The sequence below is a fragment of the Pelodiscus sinensis genome, chromosome 7 (assembly GCF_052426305.1).
Source record: "Pelodiscus sinensis isolate ZL-2025 chromosome 7, ASM5242630v1, whole genome shotgun sequence".
NCBI classification, from domain to species: Eukaryota; Metazoa; Chordata; order Testudines; family Trionychidae; genus Pelodiscus; species Pelodiscus sinensis.
In genome coordinates, this window is record NC_143058.1 from 68,005,619 (window position 1) to 68,023,346 (window position 17,728).

The window sequence follows — 17,728 nt, forward strand, 5'->3', positions numbered from 1 at the left end:
GGTCACAGGATGTGATTACTTAGAGGACGCTGACAACCATGACACCAAATTAACATTTCTTACATATCAAAACTTTTTGGAGGAGATCCAGGAACTAAGTGCAGGGAGGAGATAAGAATGTGGAGAAAACAGGCAGACTCTTTAGTGCTGACAGTGCACATTATAGATTGGGAGTGAAAACTAAAATAAGATAACGCATGGACTGGACAACACCTTATTTATTTTGCTGTTGCTGTTCAGTGAAGGGAACTTGTTTGGGCTCAGCAGTTTTGCAATGACATTAAGAAAGGAAAAAAAGCCTCACCCATTAAAGTCTATATGGACTGGTGAATTGGTTTCTAGTCTCAGCTCTGCCATGAAAGCCTGTGAGATCTTAGCTAAAACACTTGACTGCTCTGTGGCTCAATGTACCCTTATTTAAAATGGAAATAATATTATTTGCTCATCTGAGACCCAGGGATTCACAATACCAAGTGGCAGAAGGCACATCACACCATAACTCACTTTAATCCTGACACTTCGGGAAATATAAGCAAAAGAAGAAAGCCATTTTGGTATGCATCACCTAAGGGATAAAGGGAGAGCAGCATCCTTTGAGCTCCTGAAAAATGGATCCTCTTGACCTGAAAATCAAGAGTAGCTGGAACTGCTTATAGATGAGAAACCTGCTTAGATGCAGATTTTAACTTGCTAAAGTTTTAGTCACTAGAGAGTTTGTCTTGTTTTTGTTTTACTTGTGGCCATATCTATGTCTTCTATTCTTTCTTATTATCTCTTGCGCTCCATTCTTTTTTAGTAAACTTATTTTTGTTTGATTACAAAACCACTTCAGTGCTGTTACTCTTTGGGGAATTTTTCTCAATGCAGAATTCGCACAGAAATTAATGTTCTGTACAGAATTTCCTTTTTTCCCCACAGAAAAGAGCTACAGAGCTAGCTGCTGGCCACCACTAGAGTCACTGGACTTGGCAGAGCCCAGCTCCCAAATAGAAGACACTGCCAGGAAGAGGGGGACATAGCTGGAGATTTCTGGGCCGCTGTAACTCACAGCAGGCCCTAAAGCAAGGAAGTGGCATGTAGGAAACCACACAAGCTCGGGACCCAAAATGAGGCTCCATTGGTTCCAGAAGGTAGGGAGTGTATGTCTTGGCTGGGATGGAACCAGAGATCTGGGTTCTGGCAGTTAGGGCTGCCTGGGCTGGTTGGTGCCCTGGAGCTTGGCTTATTGGGGGGGGGGGGGGAATATAAGGTTGGCCCCCCAGCAAGGCTCTTGGGGGGGGGGGGGTGAGAGTGTAGAGAAACAGGAACTGGATTTTCATAGGGGTTTCTTTAACTCTCTACTCCCAGGGGAATTTTTCATTGTCTGTATTGTTACAGATATAGTTGCTGACAGATGCACTGAAATAAATTACCACAGTAATTGAAACTGGTGTGACTGTATTATATTTTGACAAATAAAATATGCAGAATTTTGCAGAAATTTTAATTTTTGGCCCAGAATTTTCCTAAGAGTATTGCTGTGTATTAAACAGAAGGGTGAAGTCCTCAGCTAAACTAACAGCTTTTCTCTTTGGGGGCAGCAAATTTGATAACATCTGTAAGAAGGACTTCTTACTGTCCTCTTCTGTAAGAAGGAGGCCTGGACACTGCAGGGGGGATATGGTTTGAGGGAGACTCGGGATTAAAAGACCTGTTGATAAAACCCTGCAAGGAGTAACCAATCTGGGGGAAGCCAAGCTGAAACCATTGTGCTGGAAGAAGGTTCATTGCAGCAGGGCTCTGAGCCAAAGCTGTGCAGTGCAGAATCCCCCTAGGTTACAGAGCAGGCTGCGGTGGACTCCCAAAGTATCACATTCACATAGTGAAACAGGATTTACAATGTACTGCTAAATATTAGGCTCAAACTCAAACCACTGACTTACTAGATTTTTAAGCAACTTTTTTTCAAGTGAGAAGGCTGATAGGAGTCAAAGAAAGTTTACAGTTTTATTGTTTTTGTTTGTTTATTTTGGGCAAGGAAATAGAACAAAAGGAATTTTAAAATGAGCAGCAGTGAAGTAGCCACAAAGTTAGAATTGGGCAGATTGGAGGCCAATCAGAAAGGAAAAGAATGGGAAGCTGCAAAAGCAACTCGGGATCACCAGAAATGTGAAGCAAAACAGCAAGATAAACAACACCAAATATGGGAAGCAGACCAGACAGCCAAAAAAGCTGACCTGGGAGAATGACGAAAGAATGAGGAAAGGAGGCAGAAAAACAACAGCACAAGAAAACACACCAATGAACCATGGGACGAAAAAGAAAGAAGCCCAGGAAAGGGGGAAAGAGACTGTATAACCTGAACATAATGGATAAATAAGGACACAGCTCACAAATGCCAGAAGACAAGAAATTCCCCATACTGGTGACGAGGCTTTTGGATAAAGCATTACATATATTTAATGAAACGACATTGAATAGATTTGATGTACAATGCATTTCAAAAGCCTATATTGCACAGGTTTCAAATTTCCCCTTAATTATACAGGGTGAGGTTTAGAAATATGAGTTGTAGAGACTATGGCTGTGTCTAGACTGGCCAGTTTTTCTGGAAAATCAGCCGCTTGTCCGGAAAAACTTGCCAGCTGTCTACACTGGCTGCTTGAATTTCTGCAAAAGCACTGACGATCTCATGTAAGATTGTCAGTGTTCTTGCGGAAATACTATGCTGCTCCCGTTCGGGCAAAAGTCTTTTTGCGCAAAACTTTTCCGCAAAAGGGCCAGTGTAGACAGCTCAGATTTATTTTCCACAAAAAAGCCCCGATTGCGAAAATGGCGATCGGGGCTTTTTTGCGCAAAAGCGCATCTAGATTGGCACAGACGCTTTTCCGCAACAAGTGCTTTGTTCCAAAAATGCTTTTAACGGAAAACTTTTCCGTTAAAAGCATTTCCAGAAAATCATGCCAGTCTAGACGTAGCCCATGTGTGTGATTCAATCAGGAAATGGGCAGAAGGGAAAGAGGCAGAGAATTATGATCAGTTATTTGACCTCTTAGTGCAAAAGGATTTTCTAAGTGTATGGTATGGAGAAATCAGAAAAATCCCTCCAAGTCTATGGAAGAGGCTGCTGATCTGGTTGATTCCAATGACCAGGACAGTTTCCAGTGAGTATATTCCTCCAATGTAAGGACAGAAGGGGGAATGGGAGCATGGAGCCGAGGCACTCACATCTCCAGAACTGATGCCCTCCTGGAAAACACATTTGCAGACCCTCAACAGGGAATGAACCCAGAAAATATTTTACATGCAGTTCCACTAAGCACAGGAGGGACAGTTGCCCTAAACCAGGGGTGGGGAACCTAAGGCCCAGCGGCTGGATGTGGCCCCCGGTTTGCTTGGATCTGGCCCCCAAGGCTCAGGGCTCCCTCCCCTCAGCAAAGGGGAGCCCGCACTGACATTCCAGCTATTCTGCCATCCACTCATAGTGCTGGAGCACACAAAATCTACTAGCCCAAATCCCACTAGGCTCTGATATACAAGGGAAATGTGGGGAGTGTCTTTCTCCTTCTCAGTCAGGGGCCATGTCAGTGTGGATTTGCAGGATTTTTTTTTGCTTCTCACTTGTGTGCAGCCCCCAGCTGATTTTTCTGTGGGTCAGTGACTCTCGACCCAAAGAAGGTTCCCCACGCCTGCCTTAAACAAAGGAAATCTAAGCCTCCAACCATCCAGCCACTGCCCAGATTAATGCAGCTGTTGTAAACACAGGACACACAGAGGTGCCTGCAACATTCCTGATAAATTTTGTAAGGTTTGGCCCATTGGGTTTTGCTGCTAAATTTATTAAAATTGACAAAGTGAATGACAAAGAATACCTTGGGTGGAGAGACATTGGTTCTCAGATATCTCTGGTTAGTGAGAGCATGGTCAGAGTAGAGACTGACAGGCTGCAGGGAGAAAGTTGCTGGCATTTGGGAAGCTGTCGAACTGTGGTGATTTTAGCTAAAGTGCACTTGGGGTGGAAAGATGCAGAGGTCACTTTAAAGGGTGGTGTGTTAAATACAATTCCAGAAAGACTCATAGGAAGTGATGTATTAACTATGTCTAAAGCTGTTTAATATCTTAACCTTCAGTAAGAATATTGTTTCTGTAGGTCCAGGAGATAAGTATAAGCACAAGCAATGGGATGATTCTGTTGCACAGGGGACACTGCAACGAATAATTTGATCTAATTGAGATAACCTAGGCTCGCTCTTACTATCTAGTTATTATATCATCCCTGTTTCAGAAGTGAGATACACCCGAGAAATCCATATCTAGTCACTGGTGGACTTGAAAGAATAGACAAACTCTCAATTTGGGGCCAAACCATATATTATAACAAATTTAGATAACATACACAGAAAATGACAGGCAACGGGTAAACCAACCTAGCCCAGAAAAGAAAGAAGATAGGAAAGTCCCTTAAACAATAGCAATATACTTTACAATCAGTCAGTTGATAATGCAGCCGTTGCTCATGACCTCTACATTTTGGCTAATGGAAAGCCGCAATGGGGGAACGGTGAGGAGATCCTTCGAGCTCAGTCACCAGGCCTTAGGACACCGGTCCGTCTTAGGATCCTCGGCTCCTTGGGTGGCAGTAACGCACAGGAGTCATGGGAAGCGACTATTCAGAACGCTCACATAATCCCAAAAGCAATAGCGAGGATGGTCTAGCTGCCACTATTACTGGCCTACTTACCTCAACACGGGAATATACCACGCGCAGGTGGCCTACGGAAATATCCAGCTAACTAAACACTTACTACCATAATCCTGATGGTGACACAAATTAATCAACCTCTCACACACTCATATCAAACAAGACAGACTTGGGTAGACAGACGAGACAACAAACTAACTCCACACGATCCAGAAAGTACATCCACAAGGGAAGAACCAGCCCGAACCTCTCAGAACCAGAGGGTTTTATTGTCTCTAAGGCAGTAAAACCCGAGGAGGGCTGAGTGCACTTCTTTGGTGACATGTACACATAGGTTACTAGGGTGGTGTGCAGATCTGAGGTGCCAAGTGCATAACAGTAGTGTGCATAGCCTTAGAGTGTCGTGTGCACACTGTTAGGATGGGGTGCACTGACTAGTAATGAGTGCAAGGCGTAGATTAGGCAGGAAACCCTGACAAGTTTCTCACCTAAAATGGGACCCATTTGTGACTCCATTTTGTATTTACCACCGCATCACCATACACATTCAAAACCCATGGTAACAGTTGGGGTAGTCTCCCTTTGCGAAGCTAGAGGTGAGGTGGGAGAGAAGAAGGGAGGCATCTCCAGTTCTATCATTGCAAAGGGAGACCATCTTCATTCCCTTTCCGCTGTTTCTCCCAAGGCATAGAGGGTGGGCCAATCCCAGAAGAGGAGGCTGTGTTTAGTACTAACAACCAGCAGGAATTTGTAACAAAACAGGGAGCAGACCCATATCTAGACTACCTAAGGAAACATATGCTCAGTGGGACCCCAGTTAGATGAAATGGGGGGGCCAAGATTTTTTTGAGGGGAGGGAAGGATGTGTAGAGAAGCCCTTGTGGGGAAGAATAAGTGTTGGAAAGCCTTACAAGCAGCTGGTTGTGCTTGTGAGGCATCTTAGGGTATGTCTACACTACCCTCCTAATTCGAACTAGGAGGGTAATGTAGGCATACCGCACTTGCAAATGAAGCCCGGGATTTGAATTTCCCGGTCTTCATTTGCATGAAGCCGGCCGGCACCATTTTTAAATGCCGGCAGTTCGAACCCCGTGCCCCGCGGCTACACGCGGTTCGGAGTAGCTAGTTCGGATTAGGCTTCCTAATCCGAACTAGCTGTACTCCTCATTCCACGGTAGTTTGGAATAGGAAGCCTAATCCGAACTACCTACTCCGTGCCGCGTGTAGCCGCGGGCACGGAGTCCGAACTAGCGGGGCTTTAAAAATGGCAGCGCCCGGCAAGATGCAAATAAATCCCGGGAAATTCAAATCCCGGGCTTCATTTGCAACTTCGGTTGCCTACAGTTACCACCCTAGTTCGAACTAGGGTAGTAATGTAGACATACCCTCATTCCCAACTTTCATCACTGTTAGTTCTTTCTATATATATTGCTCCAGTTGAACCCATGCCTTTCTCCCTTCCTTTGGGGTTGACTCCTGGGTGCCTTCTTTAGTGCTCTCTTGTGTGGACAGAAAGAAAGTAACTAAAATCCCAGTTTCTGGAGCTGTTCTGACCTACTCGTGGCATATCAGCACACATCAGTTATCCTCCCCTTTCTCACATGTTGCAAAGAAGCAAAAGATATAGCAGTACTGTGAATGAAGTAGAAGAACCAAAGAAAAGTTAAAAGGGGGAATGTCTATTTGTTACTGTTAGTAGCCTGGTTTTAAAAGTAAAAAAGATAACATATTGGCAATTTATTCCACTGTAAGGATACGTTTACACAGCAGCATAATTTTGTAATAACTGACGTTATTTCGAAATAACACAGTACGCATCTACACAGTAAGCCATTATTTCAAAATAATGTCAAGATGAAGGACTTCTTACTCCAACTCCTGTAACCTTATTTTACAAAGAGTAAGGGAAGTCCAAGGAAGAGTGTTCTTCCTTTAACTTCCTGCTATGTAGATGGTGCCAAAAGCTGAATTAAGCTATTTCGACTTCAGCTATGCAATTGGCATAGCTGAAGTTATATATCTTAATTTGACTTTTGCTGTTCCGTGTAGACGTACCCTAAGAGTCCAAGCTTTCATTCCTCACTCAAGATTCCTCTTGTTTTCAATGGGAGTTTTTCCTGATTTAGAAGTACAGGCTGGATCATCAGCACAAGGCACAGAGAAAGAAATTTGTAACTTCCACCTTTTTAAATGGACTGGAATGAAAGCCAAATTGCTGATACCCTAATGTGACTAAATAAATAAAATGATCACACAGCAGCACAGTGAAAGCAAAGGCTGCTGATTTCAGAGAAGCTTAACATTAATAAAATAGACCAAATATTTCAGAATTTTAAAAACAGTTTTTAATACAGTGATTGCAAAATCCAAAAGGAATTTTAGTAATCTTACAGCTAGATATCCAAATAAATATTTTGGATAAGAACATGCAAAATTTCTTGCAACAAACACCTGAATGGAAAGATAAGTCACATAGCAAAAAATACTTCTGTCAAGATTTTTCATATATTAAATCTGAAAAACAAAATGTGTGTTCCTACTTGTTGCCCCATAAGGGAAAATTTAAAGGAGAAACCCTGTGGGCAGACAAAATGGAGTCTAGCTGGCTTCCATTTTAAATAAGGAAATTTACCTCAGGTATGTTTTCCCGCCAAATTACTAATTGTGCACATGCCACTGTATCTCATTGCACCCCTCTCCTTAGTCTGTGCACCCGGCTCAAACTGTGCACTCAGCACCAATGGGCTGCACATCGCCCGAGATGATGCATTCCTCCCTTCCAGGCATTGCACATGACCCCATTCTATGCACCCAGCTCCTAACATTTTTCCCACCTCAGAGTGTTTATAAACCCTGCTCTGAGGAGAGCTCGGGTTCGTCACAGTCCATCTGTTCATCTGTCTAGTCGTCCCTGCTCTCCCCTGTGATGTTCCTTTTCCTTGGCATGTTCGTGGTTTATGGTTAAGTTAATTGAGGCCTAGACCTTGCCCTGGATTGCTATCCTGCGTGAGGGAATTCTTCACATTTTTGGATTATTGCCATGGGCCGTTGAACTGGAACTCTTTATAATATACTCATCTACTTACCTATCGAATCAACCAGAGTGATCGAAGGATCGGACAGGTTTGGGTTCGAGAGGAGCCATACTATGCGACCAAGATTTCTTGGGCTTCATCTCCAGCAGGAGTGAATCACTACGAGGGATCTCCCCACCAGTCCTCCCGCTAGGCTTACCATTAACCGAAAGGTTGTAGGTCGTGGGCATCAATCGCTGAAAACCTCTTTGTAAAGTATACTTACCTTTTGTTGTATAGGGATCTTTCTATATTCTTTTTCTTCAGGGATAGGGTGGACTTGTTGTTTAAAGTTTCTTGTTTGTATATTTGTGCATTTTACTTCAACATATGGTTTGGCCCTAAATTCGTGTGTGCCTGATTTGTGGCTGTTAATGACACCAGTGATCAGATACGGAATACCAGGTCAAAACTGGCTTCTGTTCAGAGACACTTTAACATCTTATTACGGCCTATATTTCAATTGCTTATCCAAGTCTCTGGAGTAACACTACTATTTAAGGCAGAGTTCATTTAAAAAAAATGTTTGAACACTGCTTAGGTTTTATAATCTAGAAATCTTCTCCAACATACCAATTTAAACTTTTACATTAATAATATAGTCTGATTGTCAGTCAGTAAGTATGAGGAACTGTTACACCACTTTTACAGTAAAAGGTACATGCTATAAGATGATGATTTACCTTCCTCAGTGCAATTATTTTTCCTCTCTATTACTGGATTCTGATTAAAGCTTAACCATCATGCACTGGAAGATGCCCCACACTGCTGCAGAAAATTCAGCTAGTTAAAGGCGTTGAGCCAAAATTTTCTTTCAACTACACTGGTGTAAACCTGAAAATACTCCATTGTTGAGGTACTCCAAGTTTATATTAGTACAGATGAAAGTGGAATGTGGAGTAATATCTTTTTTTAATAAAAATATGTGTTTTTTTCTGAAAGGCAGGAAGGCTATCTAGGAAACTCCTGAAACTGGTCTATTTTGTAAAGAATAAGTAATCCAAAGATAAAATTTCTGATGTCAGAAGTATTCACAGATTTGATCCTGTGTGAAATTTTAGCCAGAATTGGTCCAGCAGACTTCCAAAAGAAGATGCTAAAATTCTGCCTTGTTGGGAAAATCAAGAATTGTGTATATTTGACCTTGGCCGAAAAGTCAGTTTTAACAAACAAAGCATTTTGTTGTTTGTCAAAATTAGTTTTCTGCTTGTGAAAATTGTCCATTTTTTTATTTGTTTCTTTTTTTTTGTTTTTAAAGTGAGATTGAAAATATGTTTATTTTCTTAACCCATATAAATTTTTATTTCTAACTGTCAAGGGCCAGAGTGCACATATATCAACTCCTCTATTTCAATTTTGCACCAAACATGAAGCCAAGAAAACAAATAGAGTCCTTTGTTGACATGGCTTAGATATTCAAAGCCAGAGCCTTAACTGGGGTAAGCTGACCTCTGATGTCTCAACCATCCAGTCAGATTAATAAAGTGAAGGCCATGGAGATAAACTGATTTATTAGAGCAGAGGATCTAGCCCCCAGCCATTAGTGAGATGGCGTGAATAATTAAATTGTTAGAATATGGAATGAAGAAATAGGTAGATGAATGTAGGGGCTGTATTTCTATTCCCAGATTTACTCTCCTAACTTCTGAAGTCACGAGAGCCCTCGATAAAGTATAGTGCCTGGGTGTAGAGTTGGAAGCATCCACTGAGGGCTCTGACAAGATTATCTCAGTGGGAGAGGGAATGGTGGGTTTGGAACCATGTTATGCATTCTGCTCATCCCCCCAGTTCTCTGGGAGGCTTCTCCCAAAAATATCTGATAAAGATGGATTACGGGAAAGCTACTTCCTGCTTATGAAGCTATGTAACATATTCACATGGAAATTAGACCCTGATTTTTCACAAATCATAACCATGAATCTTCAGAATCTGAATTCTGAGAGACATGTACTGATCATTCATGATTTTTAATAATCCCATATGATCTGGGATTGCATGCTTAAAAACTGGACCTTTATTATACACTACACTACACAGTGTTTATGATACTTCATATTCTAAGTACAGTGGGCGAGGTTCATATTGTGTAGTAAGCATACACCTTTAATGGTGCTTACAGCATATATAAACTGAACAGGATGCATGCTTTAGAGGCTCCAGACACTATACACAGCTTTAAAAAAAAATCCAGTGTAATTCAAAATGGATTAAAATGAGTCTCAGGGGCACAATTAGGCATGAATGAGTGGAGAGAGGACAGACTTTTTCATTATTCCTTGTATTTCATTTCTTTCCGGAACAGATCAGATATTAACTTTTTTTCAAAACAACTATGAAAGACAAGTGGTTGTTTCCCTTCAATGTGAAATGCATATCCTTTCCCATACAGGTTACTGCATGCAGAATTCTAGCAAAGGTCCAAAAGTGAGCTGTAAGGATGCCATTCCTCCCTCAGATATGTAAGTCTTTGCCTTGTTTATACACCCAACCTTCCTCACTACAACTAGAACCTGTGTCTCTCACACATGTAAGTCTCTTTCTTTTACCCTATCCACCTCCAGCTCCATCAAATCTTTATTGCTCAGCTCCTCCCCAACAGCCTCAACCAATTGGTATATGTCTTCATTATCCACTTCCAGATCCACTTCTTTCGCCAGCACTACAATGTTATTGGAAATTTCTTCTAGTGCCTTTTCTTTTTCAAAGCCTGTTAAACTGGTGACATATCTTTTTAGGATTGTCTTCCATATGCCATTTATACATTGTTGAGTGACTTCCTCCCACGCAGCAGCAATGTTCCTTATGCCATGCAAAATGTTGTAGTTCTTCCAAAATTCACATAATGTTTTGGCATTTTTGCATTCTGTGGAAGCTATTGCCTTTGCAAATGTGTTGCGAAGAATATGCTTTGAAAGAAGCTATGGCCTCCTGGTCCATGGGTTGGAGAATAGATGTGGTGTTGGGAGACAGAAACACACTTTCACGTTGGGATGTAAGTCATTTAGGTATTGAGGGTGACCTGGAGCATTATCCAAAATAAGCAAAATTTTGAAAGGAATTATTTTCTCCAGAAAATATGCCTTGACTTCTGGGATGAAACTGTTCATGAACCAATCTTCAAAAAGTGCAAGCATCATCCGTACTTTCTTATTAGCGCAATAATGGACTGGTAAAGTAGCCTTGCTGATATTCTTGAAGGTTCTAGGGTTTTCAGATTGCTAAATCAATAAGGGTTTCAATTTATACCCAAAAACATTCCCTCCTAACAAGAGTGTTAGACAGTGTTTGAAAGCCTTAAAACCAGGCATAGTTTTTGCATCCTTATGTATGCAGGTACAGTCGGGCATTTTCTTCCAAAAGAGACCTGTCTCATTGACATTAAAGAGCTGTTCTGGCAAATACTTTTCCTCTTTTATCAGCTTATCCAATTCTTCTATGAAAGTTTCTGCTGCTTTCGAATCAGCACTGGCTGCCTCCCCACTTACTTACACATCGTGAAAGTTTGCACAATTCTTGAAATGGTTGAACCAACCATGACGGGCACTGAAGGTTTGGTCGTAGTTGTGCCCCTCGTTTTTCTTTAAGTCATCAAAAAGACTATGAGCCTTAGCCTGCATCATCTGGAGGCTTAACAGTGTGCGTTTTTGAATTTGGTCTTCCATCCAAAGCACTAAGAGTTTTTCCATGTCATAGATGGGACCTGTTCTTTTCTTTGTTATAATTGTTGATTTCATAGGCGCAGACCCCTTTCACTGCTTCGCAAATGCGATCACTATCCTTTATAATGGTGCTTATGGTGGATTTCAATAGGCCTAAATTACATGCGATGAATGACACTGTTTGACCCCCTTCGTATTGACTATCGCTATTTTCTGTTCTAAATCAATAGCTTTTCTCTTTCTTTTCTCACCACCCTTAACACTAGCACTTTTCCTGTTATTTGCCATGATAGCCACAAGTAAACATAGAAAATACTGTAAGGGCAAAATACTGTATACAGTATGAGGGAATGGCACGTGAACACGCAGCCCAACCGCAGACATGCAAACACAATGTGCTACTGAGAACAAACACAAAACAAAGGGGGAGGGGGAAGAACATGTCAGCTACCACCAAGACTGAGCTGTAGTTCTTATATCATGCTGTCCATGCTAGTCATAAGTGTGGATGGTCGTAAGTCGATGGGACTACCTGGACAGTGATTTCTGACAGGATTGGTCCCAGTATTAAGCCTTGGATTACTGTGGTTTCATCTTTCAATCCAGGGTTATTTGCTAGTTTTTATATTTGCCCTGAGGATTTTGCTTACCAGCACCCTGTAGCGGTGCATTATTAAACCACCTGTCAATTTATAATCTGTCATATCATCTGAGGTCAGTTGTTATTGGTCTCAGTTTCTATGAGTAAACTCACCAAGACATGGAGCAGAGCTTTTCCAGTGATGGGCCCTAATCTGTGCATTTGCTCACTATGGTGATCTTGAACATACTTATTTGGACACACGTTTTGCTAACTGTTATTGTCTGCTCATGATCATGAAGATAATTTGGCTGCAATAGTTTTCTTGCAGCAGCAGTCACTGGTGTTTATAAACTACCCATGTTGGATAATTTGTGCTTGATTTTGTGGCTTTTTATATGTTTTGTAAAGACCCCAGATGCTGAAGAGATGGGCACTTTACAAGAACCTTAAATATTATTATTCAGCACTGAATTTGACAGATGTCCTAAGCATTATTTTCAATGAAATCAATGACTAGGTCAGGGAATTAACTTAGGTTTTTAAAAATTTATTTTTAAATTATAATAAATTAAACAACCTTAATCCTGTTTCAAAATCACTATGACATAACATAATTTATATTAAGTCAGGAACCTCATTTGTGCAACAAATTAGGGCCTTTTTAGGTAGTATCCAAAACTATAAAAGTGTCATACATTGGAAGTCATTTAAGGATAAATTGTACATATAATCAATGGAATGCTACTCTGTATTATAACTACAAGTAATCCTGTGGCACTTTAGAAACTAACAAATATATAGGATCATGAGTTTTTGTGGGTAAAACCCACACCATCATAGGAGATAAAGTGTAAATGACAGAATCCAAAGTATACATAACAGCAAAAACAGTTACTTGTCAATTGTAGGGGCCATGTTAATGAAACTAATTAAGTAGGCTGGGTGTGTCCCATTCATAGCTTTTGAGGTGAAAATGTGAATGTCAAAGGCACGGGAAATTGGTGTTGTTGTGTGTTATTCAGTTAATATCTTTATTCAAGCCAGGGTTGACATAGTCAAATTTGTAAACAAATTCCAGTTCATCAGTCTCTTTCTGTAATTGGGTGGTAAAACTCCTTAGTAGAAGAATGACTACTTTTAAATCCATTATTGAGTGTCCAGGTAGGCTAAAATGTTCCTCTACAGGTTTATGTGCGTTACTGTCTGATTTGTGTCCATTTATCTTTTGTCGCAGAGACTGTCCAGTTTGACCAATATACATGGCAGAGGGGCATTGCTGGCACTTAGTGGCATATATCACATTAGAAGATGTGCAGTTGTATGAACTGTGGCTGATGTTGTGGCTTATGGAGTTAGGTCCTGTGTTGGTGTCACTTGTATAGATATGTGAACAGAGCTGGCAACAGGGTTTGTTGAAGGGGAGGTTCCTGGGTGAGTGTGTGGGTGTTAAGTATTTGCTTCAGGTTGGGAGGTTGTCTACAGGTGAGGCTTGGCCTGTCTCCCAAGGCCTATCATTTTCCAAAATAGGTTGAAGATTATCAGTGATGCACTAGAGGGGGTGAAGCTGGGATGCTGTAGATAATGACGAGTGGTGTTCTGATACTTCCTTGTTGGTACTTGTCTGGCTCTGTTTCCTCACTTCCCTGGGTGGATATTTAATTTTTAAGAATGCTTTATAAAGATTTTGTTTGTGAAATTGGAGAAAATCCAGTTGGATCTTAGGGCTTGGCTATAGACAATCAATTGTGTGATGTGTCCTGGATGGAAGCTAAAGGCATGTAGATAACAATAGTGATCAGTCAGTTTTCAGTATAGGGCGGTGTTCATGTGACCATAATTTATGTGTGCTGTAGTGTCAAAGAAGTAGATCTCTTGTATGTACTAGTCCAGGCTGAGGTTGATGGTGGGGTGGAAATGGTTGGAATCCTTGTGGAATTCTTCAAGGGTCTCCTTCCCGTGGGTCCATATAATGAAGGTGCTAGGGGACGGGAGCTGAAGAAATGCTGTTCTAGGTCAGCCATTAAAATGTGGGTATATTGTGGGGCCAAAGATAGGAGTGCTGGTAGCATAAGGTCTGAGGAGAGTGTCAGCATAGCTGGATAATCCTGCTGTAAGGGTGCCAATGCCTGAGATGATGGAGCATCTGGGATTTAAGGTCTACAGATCTTAGGTAAAGATAGAATACCCTTCATTGGACCTCTTAGGATGTATCTGTGTAGATTTGGTTCAGAGATGTAGCAGGTAGTTTCTTTTGGTATTCCTCAGTGGGATCAGAAGAAAGAGGCCTGTTGTGTTGGTGAGCTGTCTGGCAGCCTCCTTCATAATCTGACCTATTCATGACTACAGCATCCTCTATATTATAACATCTCAGAGGAGTAGCTGTGTTAATCTGTAACTTTAAAAACAATCAGAGGGGTAGCCGTGTTAATCTGTAACTTTAAAAACAATGAGTAGTCCACTTCTTCAGATGAGGTAGGTGGCACTGTGTGTAACATACCTTTCCCAGGATGATTCCTGGAGCAGAGCAATTATTTGCTGCATCTTACTAAAGGCTGATCTTCCAGTAAGAATCTAGCCCACAGTGAGAGACTTTGGCTTGAAACAACACAACTCTTTGCATTTGTTGATTTTTAAACTTAACAGTCACAGACAGCAAAAGTTCTCTTATCTTGGAGGTACATGTGGGGTGATCTGTTAGATCACATCATACATTAGGAGTGCATTTACTTTAAGAAGACTTGTTAATTGCATGTTCAATACTCAAGAGTTAGTAGAAATGTCCATAATTGCTGGTAAGGACAGAGTTGAATTCAGGACCAGGAACCTTTATCAACACTCTCACAGGCTAATCAATGAAAGGTTCAAACAGAAGGACAGTGTTATGAATTAGTCATTAATACATTTTAATTGTGTTTGAAATTGCACATAAAGATAATCAGTGGGAAATTATACTTTGACTACTCAGTTTCTCAATTATCAATCTTCATACATTTCGGCTGTGTCTAGACTGCATCCCTTTTCCGTAAAAGGGATGAAAATTAGGCATATCGCAATTAGAAAAATGAAGCGGGGATTTAAATCTCCCCTGCTTCATTAGCATAAAAATGGCTGCCGCTTTTTTCCGGCTCGAAGCTTTGCCGGAAAAAAGCACCAGTCTAGACGCGGATCTTTCGGAAAATAAAGCCTTTTCCAAAAGATCCCTTATCCCTCATTTTAAGGCTTTATTTTCCGAAAGATCCGCGTCTACACTGGCGCATTTTCCGGCAAAGCTCCGAGCTGGAAAAAAGCGGCAACCATTTTTATGCTAATGAAGCGGGGGAGATTTAAATCCCCACTTTATTTGCAATTGTGATATGTCTAATTTGCATCCCTTTTACGGAAAAGGGATGCAGTCTAGACACAGCCTTCAGTAGCAAAGAAATAATTGATGTAATAGTGTTCAGAAGCACTCACATTAAGCCACTTACATTGCAGAGCAAACAAATAGTGAATTAAAAAGTGCATTATGCAATAACATCAAAGAATGCAGGTCAGTATATAAATTATTTTTCAGAACTTTAAGTATATTGTATTAAAGAATTAAGGCACATGCCAGGACATGTACATGTCTCAGTTGGATTCCAGTACACTTCTCAAATAGCTGTTTCTTGAAAAGCATTCTGCACAGAAGCATACAAATGAACAATAACACTTAGTTGATCAGACTCAGCATTAATTTTTCAAGTATTCAAATAATTTAATTCAAAATGTCCTTAAAATTAGAGCAAAAGTGATGTCTGCAGTGTAGTTAGCTATAAATTGTGGGTTTCCTGCTGTGATACTTGAGGGATTTAATAGGTTTTTTATAAAAATTGGTCTAGCTGTAGCAGTTCATGTTAATTTTTAAATAATTCTCCATGTATCTTATAATGCTACCTAGTGTTACAATAGAAGGAAAGGACAAGGTAAGACCAAAAATAAATGGGACAGCCTCACAGTGATATGACTAACTTTGGCTAAAATCCCAGAGATTTGTGGTGAAATTCTCTGCAAAGTTTACCTAAATTTCCTTCTGATTCCTGTTGACAAAAATATGACCCAGTACCTATGAAACTCCATGGACAGTCAGTCATCTTCAAAATGCCATTGGATTAACCCCCAAGTGAATTATTTGCCTCATATAAAGCCCAATTGCTTCACTTGGTTTTAGATTAGAACCTATTAGTTAGCTCCCACTGACAAGAATGGGTGTTATGGATGCTCAACTGTTCTAAATCAGGTCGTAAGCCTTACCCAGGGTTTTGACCCACAATGATAGAGACCTAATCCAATAGGCTGCCTCTGAGTACACTTACTTGATTGGACTCTGCATGTGAGTTATTGGGCCATATGCTGATCTTCCCTTATTTCTTGAATTGCCCTGGGATTTAGGTAGGAGATAGGTGCCTGGAAGCAGTGTGACTGCTCAGAGCCAGAAACATAGGCACTGCAAGAACTTTTACCCTGAAAATGTACATGCCTATACGTTTGGCCTACGTTTTGTGGATCGCAGTGCAGTCAAAACTGTTGAGACACTTAGAAATATATTTGTGGATGTGAGCCTAAATGATTAGCAGTTTTTACTTTAGGATGCTCTTAAATCTAAAGAAAAACCTAATAAAGTTGTTTGTATCTGTGAGTACCTGTCCTGTTTTTGTAGTAATGAGTGTCAACCTAATTTTAAAATCAAGAATTGCTGGAAGGAGGGAGTAACTATGCTGGCTACAGTTTAAATTTTTTCCATCTGCTGAATAATGGTACGTAAATCAGAACATTGCCTTGTGTGCAGTTTTCTTCTGATTAATATTTGTTGTGCAAGTTGTTTTTTAAAATGTTGGTGTCTTCTTTTTCCCCACTGGATTTCACTGTATTGTTCAGTGTTAAATAACCCTGTAATAGTATGAAACAAAATACAGGACTATGTAGCACTTTAAAGACTAACAAGATGGTTTAGTAGATGATGAGCTTTCGTGGGCCAGACTCACTTCCTCAGATCAAATAGTGGAAAAAATAGTCACAACCATATATACCAAAGGATACAATTAAAAAAAAAAGTGAACACATATGAAAAGGACAAATCACATTTCAGAGCAGAAGGGGAATGCAGGGGCGGTGGGGAGGAAGGTAAATGTCTATGAGCTAATGATATTAGAGGTGAGGAAAGGTAAATGTCTGTGATAATTGGGGAAGCTATCTTTGTAATGGATAAGGTAGTTGGTGTCTTTGTAATAGTATGGATTAGATCAGGAAGTATGCTATAGATTACAGGAATACTGGGCATTAGCACTTCATCTGGTGTAAATTAGCAGCAGGAATCAGTGGTGGAATGTTGATTTACAGTAGTTGAGGATCTGGCACATTGACTCATTAATTGCTTAGACTGTTCTTGGATTTTGATCATACACATATTCAACCACTGTCCGTTAATTCTTAAGTCATTTTGAGAAGTGGGCTGTGCCCATGAAAGCTCATACCACCTACATATTTTGTTAGTTTTTGAAGTGCTACCAGACTATTTGTTGGTTTTTTACGTTTACCCTGTACAAACTAACTTGGCTACCCCTCAGAAGCCTCTAATAAAACATGTCTGCCATTTAGAAAGGTGTCGGGATTCACAGAGTACATTTGTGCTCTTATTTATCTTGGTCAAACATAAATATTATTTCTAGTGGGAGACATTTCTCTCTTTTGCCTACCTTAACCTTTCACTGCC